The sequence below is a fragment of the Medicago truncatula genome, chromosome 4 (assembly GCF_003473485.1).
Source record: "Medicago truncatula cultivar Jemalong A17 chromosome 4, MtrunA17r5.0-ANR, whole genome shotgun sequence".
Lineage (NCBI taxonomy): Eukaryota > Viridiplantae > Streptophyta > Magnoliopsida > Fabales > Fabaceae > Medicago > Medicago truncatula.
The window spans coordinates 18903121-18914736 of record NC_053045.1 but is presented as its reverse complement, the minus strand read 5'-3'; the positions used below and the strand labels follow the sequence as shown (position 1 = coordinate 18914736).

General features: G+C 38.9%; 1 non-coding gene across 1 annotated transcript; it reads left to right on the top strand.

Moving 5' to 3' along the window:
- Positions 1–10702: 10702 nt before the first annotated feature.
- On the top strand, positions 10703–10809 carry LOC120580382 (small nucleolar RNA R71). Its single transcript, XR_005646106.1, has one exon. It is a non-coding gene; the product is annotated as a small nucleolar RNA R71 (small nucleolar RNA).
- Positions 10810–11616: the final 807 nt, after the last annotated feature.

Sequence of the window (11616 nt, the reverse complement as noted above, 5' to 3'; positions counted from 1 at the left end):
CACTCCGGGTGCATTGGTAACTCCAAAAGGCATAACTTTATATTCATAGTGACCATAATGCGTTCTGAAAGCCGTCTTCTGCATATCTTCATCCTTTACTTTAATCTGGTGATAACCTGATCTCAAATCAATCTTGCTGAAAACTCGTGCACCCACTAGCTGATCCATCAAATCATCAATTCTCGGAAGTGGATACCTATTCTTGATAGTTACCTTGTTCAACTGCCGATAATCAATACACAACCGCATACTACCATCTTTCTTCTTTACTAACAAAACCGGCGCTCCCCAAGGTGAAACACTCGGTCTAACAAACTTCTTCTCAAGCAAGTCTTCCAACTGTTTCTTCAACTCAGATAACTCAGAAGCAGACATACGATAAGGTGCCATCGAGACCGGCTTCGTTCCAGGAACAAGATCAATAGAAAACTCAACTTCTCTCTCTGGCGGCACATCAGGAATCTCATCTGGAAAAACTTCGGGAAATTCACACACCACCGGTAACCTATCAATCACCGCTTGATTCTCAATAGATATAGTAGCCATTAACGAAAACATCAAGATACCGTCGCGTTCCAGTTGCTTCAGCTGCTTAGTAGATAAAAACTCTGCACCACTTTCCTCTTCGACGGAAGAGAAATGTACTGACTTGCTAAAACAATTAATAAGAACGTGGTTGTACTCTAACCAGTTCATACCCAAAATCACATCCATACCACTCAAAGGTAGACAAACTAAATCCATTTCAAAATCGCGACCAAACATAGACAAAGGACATTTCAAACATACGAGAGAAGTAGTCACCGAACCCTTAGCTGGAGTTTCGACAACCATCTCTCCATTCATATCAGACAAATCAAGACCCAAAGCAGAAACACAATCGAAAGCAATAAAACAATGCGTAGCACCAGTATCAATAATAGCAACTAAAGGAGTATTATTAATATAATAAGTACCTCTGATCAAACGATCCTCATTCTCTGTCTGAGTCCCAGTCAAAGCAAAGACCCTACCAGTAGTCGGCGTCCTCTTAGGCTGAGTACACTGTGAACTAATGTGACCCTCTCCATTGCAATTAAAGCACACAATGTCTTTACGATTGCAATCAGCTATAACATGACCTTTCTTGCCACACCGGACACACTTCTTGATTTCCTCAGGGCAGACGTTGCTTTTGTGGCCTTTCTCACCACAATTGAAACACACAATCTCCGCAGCATCCTTCTTCTTAGGCCGCCTAACATCGACCATCTTCTGTTTACCTTTGTCAGCGGGGGCACTGTACGGCTTAGGACGACTCTGCTGTCCCTTGCCCTTCCTATCATTCACTACCTTGTAGTGAGCCTTGGTATCCTCCTCATAGATCTTGCAGCTATTAACCAAATCCTGAAAAACTCTCAGCTGTTGGTACCCAATCGCCCTCTTGATGTCGGGCCTCAGACCATTCTCGAACTTGATACATCTCGAGAACTCAGCATTCTCTGCAGTATAGTGCGGATAGAACTTAGACAGCTCCACGAACTTGGCAGCATACTCTGTCACAGACATGTTTCCTTGCTTCAGCTCAAGGAATTCGATCTCCTTCTTCCCGCGAACATCTTCCGGAAAGTATCTTCTCAGGAACTCTCTCCTGAAAACAGCCCAAGTCACAACAGCTCCCTCCTGCCCAAGGGTAGGCAGAAGAGCAACCCACCAGTCATCAGCTTCCTCGGCCAGCTGATGAGTACCAAACCGCACTTTCTGATCCTCCGTGCACTGCATAACCCGGAAAATCCTCTCAATCTCCTTAAGCCACGTCTGGGCTCCATCAGGGTCATAACGTCCTTTGAAAGTCGGAGGGTTCTTCTTCATGAACGTCTCCAACATCCTAGCTTCAGCATTCGCACCAGCATTTGCGTTAGGTTGTTGTCCCACAGCTTGGGCAACAGCTTGTAGAGCAGCAGCAAACGCAGCATCGTTCCTTCCAGCCATTTCTGATATTCTACAAAAGTAGCAACAACAACATAAGATAGTAATATAAATATTACTAAGACTCGACACGACTCTCTAATTGACCGGACGGACCGACCTGCTCTGATACCAATTGTAACACCCCGTTTTCCCAATATACAAATTTCATAAACAATTATCAGAGTAAAAACCATAAACGGGATATCACATAGAAACGTAATCCAAAAACAGTTAAATGATAATTTAACCTTCACAAATATCTTTAACATAGCAGCGGAAAATCATAAACATAAATCATAAACGTTTTGGCACGCAGGCCCAACAAGTATCTCAAAAGAGTTTATCAAAACATAAGCAGTTCACGTAAAAGAATGAAGCATGTTATAGCATATAACCCCATCCCGTTACGTATCAGAGCGACCTAGACGACACAGTGAAGGCAAGGCCACTCACGACGGCAACTGCACACTAAGCACGATCACCTGCAAGTTACCCATACGAAGGGCAACATTTTCAAGCAGAAGGGGTGAGATTTCATAATAAAATAACATTAATCAATGTAATTGCGAATCATAAATTAACATCATAATCATTCCATTATTAACTTTGCATAAATGCTAAACAGTTATCACGTAATCACATTTCCAATCATTATAAACAACATAACATAATCAATGAACACTTATCACGTAATCACATATCCATTCATCATCAACAAGGCATCTTAATCATGACAATGTGACAATGCTCCTAGACTCCTTATATGCATGTGGTACCAATCGTCATCATAAGTATTAATATACTTTAATCGTGCGGAGGACAAAGCTCCTATAAAACGTGCGGAGGACAAAGCTCCTAATTTTCGTGGTGAGGACTAAGCTCAATGATATGCTATGCATGGACACATATGAACAAAACATCGTAATCACTTATCAACATGCATCCAATAATTTGGAGCTAAACTTCATCATATAATTATGCACTTAGTTAAATAACGGAAGCAGCATAAACAGGTCACATAACAAGATGATATCATTATATCAAAGCACATAATTTGTATCATTATCACATCTTCTTATCTTGCATGAATATACAATACAATAGTTCATATTCAATTATTATTAATATAACTTAAACAACTCTACAGTCTGCATTAAACGACATCACTAGGTCTCATTACCAGTTAGGGGTTCACTCTTGATCAACAAGTGCGACACAGATCGCACAAACACTCAGGAAACTACATTCTGGTTGTACTCGCGAGGCGAGGGTTCTTACTCGCCGTGGCGAGTACCACTCAACTCCCAAACTAAGCTTGTTCTGGGTTCCCTCTGATCCTATATTCATGCCTAATCAATACTAGGTATGTTCAGGCACTCATAGGCATACAAGGTTCAACTAAAAAGGTCGAAACACGAAATATGACATGCACTCTGCCTAAGCTCGCGAGGCGAGGAAAGGTTGCTCGCCATGGCGAGTTGCACCAAACAACTCGCGAGGCGAAGGAAAGGGGCTCGCGTGGCGAGTGATGAACAGAAGCACGGGCAGACTAGGGTTTTTCTCAAAAATCCATCACACAACATGGTTCAAAGCCTAATTTTGATTCCATAATCCATCCTAAACATATTCTAAGGTTAAAGGACGGTTTCTACATCAATCTAAACAAGTTTTACCGTTTGATCATCAATTTTTAGGGTTTTGACCTAATTCCAAAACTTCTCTAAATCAATCCTAACTTGGTCAACTAATCATCAGAATTACAGTAATTAACATTATTGAATTATTAGTCTCACCCTTACCTGGTTATGAAGAAATCGCAGCTCTCTCTATGCTCTTCTCCCTTCTAAGCTTTTTCTCCCTTTTCCAAAAGTTTTCACGTACAATGAGTTTCTAAAATATTAGGTCCTCTCCTATTTATATCTCTTTCTAATAACTTATCTTATCTCACTTTCTCCCCCAAAACTATCTAAAATATCAAAACAGCCCTCAACTAAATATTTTTCAAATCTTTATTTTATTTAACAATAAAATAAATTCTCTAATCTTATCAAATCCTCCAAAACTCATAACTTAACACGTCATCAATCAAATCACCAAAATCACCAAAAATCATCAAAACATATCAAAATCATACATATATTATATAAATATAATATAATCACCTAAACTCGATTAAATAAACGATTAAACGAAAGTGGGCGTTACAAAGTGATTGCTTGATATTATATTATCAATGATGCTATGATGTTTAAGATGTTTATGTTGTTAATTATGATTGTTGAATTATTTTGATTAATATTATTGTTTTGTGAAATGTCACCCCTTCTGCTTGGAAATGTTGCTCTTCGTATGAGTAACTTGCAGGTGATCGAGCTTAGTGTGCCATGTTGCTGTTGTGAGTGACGTGTTCCACACTGAGTCCTTTGGTTGCTCTGATACGTAACGGGATGGGATCTTTTGTGGCTATTTTCCATTTCCTTACATATTGATTATGATATTTATGATTAAGATGTTTGACTGAATTTTATGAGATGTTTTAATGAGGCCTGCGTGCCAACACAATTTATGATTTTGAAATAACTCCGCTGCGATTGATTAAGATATTTTGTTGGAAGTTAAATTGTTATTTAACTGTTTTTAGATAATGTGAAATGTGATATCCCGTTTCATGATGTTTTACTCTGATTATTGTATGAAATTTTTATGTTGGGAAAAACGGGGTGTTACAGTTTTGATTATCGAATGTTATTGATGTTGATAATGATGATATTTATATATGTTGATGAATTATTATTATGATAGGGTGTTAGATTCAAATTGATGAATTATTTATCTATATTTTTGTTGTGAATCTCACCCCTTCTGCTTGAAAATGTTGCCCTTCCTATGGGTAACTTGCAGGTGATCCTGAGTAGTTGGTGGTGGCTCTAAGTGTCTAGGGCTCTGATGATGTAGCCCTTTAGTTGTTTGTTTAGTTTATGTCGTTGAGGCTTTTATGCCAAGATTAAATTATTGGAGAATTAATATGTTGGATGTTGCTGTTATTTAAATGTTGAAAATATTCCGCTGCAAGGTTTTGGTGAAATTATTAAGTTGTGGTTTTATTAAATAGTTTTATAATCTATTTAAGAATTTTTTTGAAAATGTAGTGTGACATGCCCGTTTTGAGAATACTCTGATGTATGATTATTTATTATTTAATTGTTTTGGGTAACAGGGTATTACAATTGGTATCAGAGCAGGTTGGTCCGTCCGGCCGAGTAGTAGAGTCGCGTTGAGCCACCTAGGATAGAGTGTCAACTCTAATGTTGTTTTGTTGTTGTTCTGGATTGTTATTTCTTATGTAGAATCTTAAGATGGCTGGTCGTAATGATGCTGCTATTGCTGCTACACTTGAGACTGTAGCTCAAGTTGTTCAACAGCAACCACAAGCTGGAGCTGGTAATGGTGAAGTGAGGATGCTGGAGACCTTTTTGAGGAATCATCCACCAGCATTCAAGGGAAGGTATGATCCCGACGGTTCCCAGAAGTGGCTTAAGGAAGTGGAAAGGATTTTCAGGGTTATGCAATGCTTAGAGGTGCAAAAGGTGCGATTCGGAACGCACATGTTGGCTGAGGAAGCAGATGACTGGTGGGTAAGTTTGTTGCCTGTGTTGGAACAGGATGGAGCTACAGTGACCTGGGCTGTGTTCAGGAGAGAATTCCTGAATAGGTACTTCCCGGAAGATGTCCGAGGAAAGAAAGAGATTGAATTTCTAGAGCTGAAGCAGGGTGACATGTCTGTCACAGAGTATTCTGCGAAGTTTGTGGAACTTGCTAAGTTCTACCCTCATTATACTGCGGAGACAGCTGAGTTCTCTAAGTGTATAAAGTTTGAGAATGGCTTGAGAGATGACATCAAGAGAGTCATTGGGTATCAGAAGATAAGAATTTTCTCTGATTTGGTGAGTAGCTGCAGGATTTATGAGGAAGACACGGAAGCTCATTATAAGGTGATGAGTGAGCGAAGAGGTAAGGGACAACAGAGTCGTCCTAAACCATACAGTGCCCTTGCTGATAAAGGAAAGCAGAGACTGAATGATGAGAGGAGGCCCAATAGGAGAGATGCTCCTGCTGAGATCGTTTGTTACAAGTGTGGCGAGAAAGGCCACAAGAGTAATGTTTGTACTAAGGATGAGAAGAAATACTTCAGGTGTGGTCAGAAAGGACACACCCTAGTTGATTGCAAGCGTGGTGATGTTGTATGTTACAACTGCAACGAAGAGGGCCATATCAGTTCACAGTGAACACAACCGAAGAAGGTTAGAACCGGTGGGAAAGTGTTTGCATTGACTGGTACACAGACTACTAGTGAGGACCGACTTATCAGAGGTACTTGTTTCTTTAATAGTACTCCTTTAATTGCTATTATAGATACTGGTGCTACTCATTGTTTCATTGCTATTGAATGTGCTTATAAGTTGGGTTTAGTTGTATCTGATATGAAAGGAGAAATGGTTGTTGAAACTCCAGCTAAGGGTTCAGTAACTACTTCTCTTGTTTGTCTAAGGTGTCCATTGTCTATGTTTGGTAGAGACTTTGAAGTCGACTTAGTTTTCTTTGCCGTTGACGGGTATGGATGTTATTTTTGGAATGAATTGGTTAGAGTATGACCGAGTTCATATCAATTGCTTTAGTAAGACGGTGCATTTTTCTTCTACTGAAGAAGAGGGTGAAGTTGAGTTCTTGTCTACGAAACAGATGAAACAACTAGAACGTGATGGAATTCTGATGTATTCTTTAATGGCATGTTTGTCGTTAGAAAATCAAGCTTTGATTGACAAGTTGCAGGTGGTGAATGAATTTCCAGAAGTGTTTCCTGATGAGATTCCTGATGTGCCACCAGAAAGGGAGGTTGAATTTTCAATTGACCTTGTTCCAGGAACAAAGCCGGTGTTGATGGCACCTTATCGTATGTCAGCTTCCAAGTTAGCTGAATTGAAGAATCAGTTGGAGGATTTGCTTGATAAGAAGTTTGTAAGACCAAGTGTCTCACCGTGGGGGCGCCTATGTTGTTGGTAAAGAAGAAGGACGGTAGCATGAGGTTATGCATTGATTAACGTCAGTTGAATAAAGTTACAATAAAGAATAGGTATCCACTTCCGAGGATTGATAACTTAATGGATCAGTTAGTGGGTGCAAAGGTGTTCAGTAAGATTGACTTGAGGTCAGGTTACCATCAGAGCAAGTTGAAGCATGAAGATATGCAGAAGATGGCCTTTAGGACACGATATGGACATTACGAATACAAGGTGATGCCGTTCGATGTTACTAATGCGCCTGGGGTGTTCATGGAGTATATGAACCGAATTTTCCATGCTTTTCTGGATAAATTTGTGGTTGTGTTTATTGATGATATTCTAATTTATTCTAAGACTGAAGAAGAGCATGCAGAACATCTGAAGATTGTATTGCATGTTTTGAAAGAAAATAAGTTGTATGCTAAGTTGTCGAAATGTGAGTTTTGGTTAAGTGAAGTAAGTTTTCTTGGCCACATTATTTCTGGTAGTGGTATTGCAGTTGATCCGCCAAAAGTTGATGCAGTATCACAATGGGAGACTCCGAAGTCAGTGACTGAAATCAGAAGTTTCTTGGGTTTGGCTGGTTATTACCGCAGGTTCATTGAGGGATTTTCGAAGTTGGCACTTTCGTTGACTCAGTTGACCTGCAAGGGTAAGTCTGTTGAGTGGGATGCTCAGTGTGAGAGTAGTTTCAATGAGTTAAAGCGAAGATTGACGACTGCTCCTATTTTGATTTTACCTAAGCCGGAAGAACCGTTTGTTGTGTATTGTGATGCGTCTAAGCTGGGCTTAGGTGGTGTTTCGATGCAAGATGGTAAGGTGGTAGCTTATGCTTCTAGGCAGTTGAGAGTTCATGAGAAGAATTATCCTACGCATGATCTGGAGTTGGCTGCAGTGGTGTTTGTTTTGAAAATTTGGAGGCATTATTTGTATGGTTCCAGATTTGAAGTGTTCAGTGATCATAAGAGTATAAAGTATTTATTTGATCAGAAGGAATTAAACATGAGGTAGAGGAGATGGTTAGAGCTGTTGAAGGATTATGATTTTGGCTTGAATTACCATCCTGGTAAAGCCAATGTGGTTGCAGATGCATTGAGCAGGAAGACATTGCATATGTCTGCTTTAATGGTGAAAGAATTCGATTTGCTAGAACAGTTTAGAGACTTGAGTCTTGTTTGCGAGTTGTCACCTCAGAGTATACAGTTGGGGATGCTGAAGATTAATAGCGATTTCTTGAATAGTATCCGAGAAGCTCAGCAAGTGGATGTGAAGTTTGTTGATTTAATGGTTACTGGTAATGGCACTGAGGATAGTGACTTCAAGGTTGATGATGAGGGTGTGTTGAGATTCAGAGGAAGAATTTGCATTCCTGATGATGATGGTCCGGTTTGAGGCGTGACGTCGCTCATTTTGTGTATGCATGTTTGACTCTTCAGACGTCTAAGGTTGAACATCAGAAGCTTGCAGGGTTGTTGACACCGTTGGATGTACCGGAGTGGAAATGGGATATCATTTCTATGGATTTTATGACGAGTTTACCAAACACTCCGAGAGGGCATGATACTATATGGGTTATGGTCGACAGGTTGACGAAGTCGGCACACTTCATTCTTATTAATATCAGTTATCCGGTAGCTGATGGGATAAAACCGCAAGTGCACGGTCTTACCCAAGTAGTATAAAAGAGTATCGTTCCGACAGGGAGTAGTTCAATTTAATTAACCTTTAGAGATGATTAGAAGAGAGAAGAGAATTGTAAGTTGGGGGTTTTTAAACGGTTAAAAAGCAATATAATAAAAGAGCCTTGGGATCGTTGGTTTCATCTAAATAACAAGTCCTTCTCAAACCAAAACCATAAGCTTATAATGTTATGTTAGACCTAATTTCTCAAGACAGTTTCTCTTAAGTTCCTCTAGCAACCAAGCCTATTTCGCTGACTTGATTACTATTGGATTTTGGTTCCTCTAACAACCAAGCCTATTTCGCTGACTTGATTGTTATTAGTTCCCTTGAAGATCGAAACTATATGTCTCAAAGATTGCAAAGCCTATTTCGCTGACTTTGCAATCCTTGTCTGAATTCACTTGTTCGAATATCAAAGCTCCACTTTCGTTTTATGAATTGATATTTGGAATAATGGACGAACAATTATCAAACCCTCCACTTTCGTTTCCACAGTTTGATAATGGTTAATCCATGTTAAGACGGTGAATTCAGATAAGAAATTAGGGTTACATAAGATTAAGGCTTAGGGCTTGGTTTGATTAGGATTATGTCATTTAGACTTATCCAACAATCCCAAGACAAGAAGAAGTCTACTCACTCATGTTCATCGTAGACATGGGGGAGAAGAGAGGAAGCATGAAAGTAAAAGACAGGAAAATAAAGGAAAGGAAAAGAACTTTATTTAGAAAAGCAATTGTCACTTATTGTATTCCAAGTAAAGATGAATATTTGTGATGGCTAGCTACTCTATTGATAGTACACAATTGACTTAAAATCTAAGCAAGTATATTCCAAGAATATTCCTCGGTAGATTGTGCGCCAAAATAGAATAGCTTGGAGTCCAAGCAAAAGCAGCAAAAGGTCTCTGGAGGGTGGCACGGCCGTGCCAAGGCTAGCACGGGCCGTGCCAGGCTTCTGACTTGTGGGAGATATATTTTGTTTCCCAATCTTCGTATTTTCGTGTCCAATCTGCTCCAAATCCCTTTCTTTTGCTCCAAGACTTAATCCATCCAATTATTCTTCCCTGAAATATAATAAATTGCAATTTAAAGTAAACTATCCTAAAAAGGAAATAATACTAATATAAAATTATATAAAATCTAAATAAAACTAAACTAAAAAGCATATTAAAATAGCATATAAATGACTCATCAAACTCCCCCATACTTGAATCTTTGCTTGTCCTCAAGCAAAAGGCATAAACATAGTAGCATCAACAGTTAAATCAAATGACAATTTAATTAAAGCACATGTCTCCTCAAGGGCTTAAATCCAAAATGTACACTAATTACAAACTCAAGTATTTCTTGAAATCTTTATTCTACCCAACGATCAAGTTTCAAGTGAGTGTGTGTGTGAAGTCCAACCCTTTTCTTGCTCCTGTATAAGATAGGCATTATGAGGAAACATGGTCTAATCCTAGCACTAAACTAACCAAGGAAGATTCCTTCCACAATTCATATAAGAGAGATGGGAGTATTTGAGAATCTTTGTTCTTTGCCATATGCACATTTTAAGTTCTTTATTTAAGGAACAACATTTTCACGTAGGAGGTCGGAGGGCCTACCCCCTTCCCCAATCTAGATTCAATGGTATCCCTTAAAACATCGTCTTCACGTAGGAAGTCGGAGGGCCTACCACAAACTTCACAAGGAGGTGATATAGGAGCAGGTGTGACAACACTAGTATTCATTGTATCAAATTTTTGTGTCAGTGCGTCAACCTTAGCAGTTAGATGATCAAGGGAGGAAATTTTGTACATACCTGCCTCTTTTTTAGAGGGTGAAGAAGCAGTGATGACTCTCTCACTTGTCCACTGATAGTGGTTTTGTGCCATGCCCTCGATCAAATCATATGCTGCTGTGTAAGTTTTATTCATCATAGCTCCACCTGCAGCTGCATCAACATAGATTTTTGTGGTATACGAAAGACCATTATAAAAGGTGTGGATAATAAGCCACTTCTCTAAACCATGATGGGGGCAAAGCCTAAGCATTTCTTTGAAACGCTCCCACGCATCGTAAAGAGATTCACCATCTTTTTGAGTGTATTGAAAAAGCCTCGCCCTGAATTGAGCGGTTTGAGAAAGGGGAAAGAATTGGGCCAGGAAAGCTCGCCTCATTTGGTCCCATGAAGTGATAGAACCAATAGTCAATGAATGAAACCAAGCACTAGCTCTATCCCTTAAGGAAAAAGGAAAGAGGTGCAGCCTTACGGCCTCTTGGTTTGCCTTCAAAGTTCCACTGAGTTTTAAAAAATTTGAAACATGAAGATTCGGATCCTCAGTGGGTGATCCGAAAAATTGATTTTGCTGCACTAGGTAAATAAGTGCAGGCTTTATTTCAAATTTACTACCCTCAACCGTTGGGTACACAATAACATCGTACGGCTCATCTGAAGATGTGATTGCATACTCTTTGAGAGCACGTTTCTCATCCATGTCGTTATTATTGTCTTTGAGCCATGCCTGAAATCAAAACGGTTAAAGATAGAAAATAAAAAATAAGGAGAAAGGGAGGGAGAGAGAGATATATATAAAATAAAATAAGATAAGGAAATAAAATATATTATAAATATATAAAAAATAAAAAAATAAAAAAGGTATGAAAAAGGAAATAAAATATTTTATAAATATATATATATATATACTATTTTATATTTTTTTTATATTATATTATTTATTTTTTTTTAGACTAACCGCTATTAAAAAGTTAATCAAATTACAATAACTCCCCGGCAGCGGCGCCAAAAACTTGATGGGATAAAACCGCAAGTGCACGGTCTTACCGAAGTAGTATAAAAGAGTATCGTTCCGACAGGGAGTAGTTCAATTTAATTAACCTTTAGAGATGATTAGAAGAGAGAAGAGAATTGTAAGTTG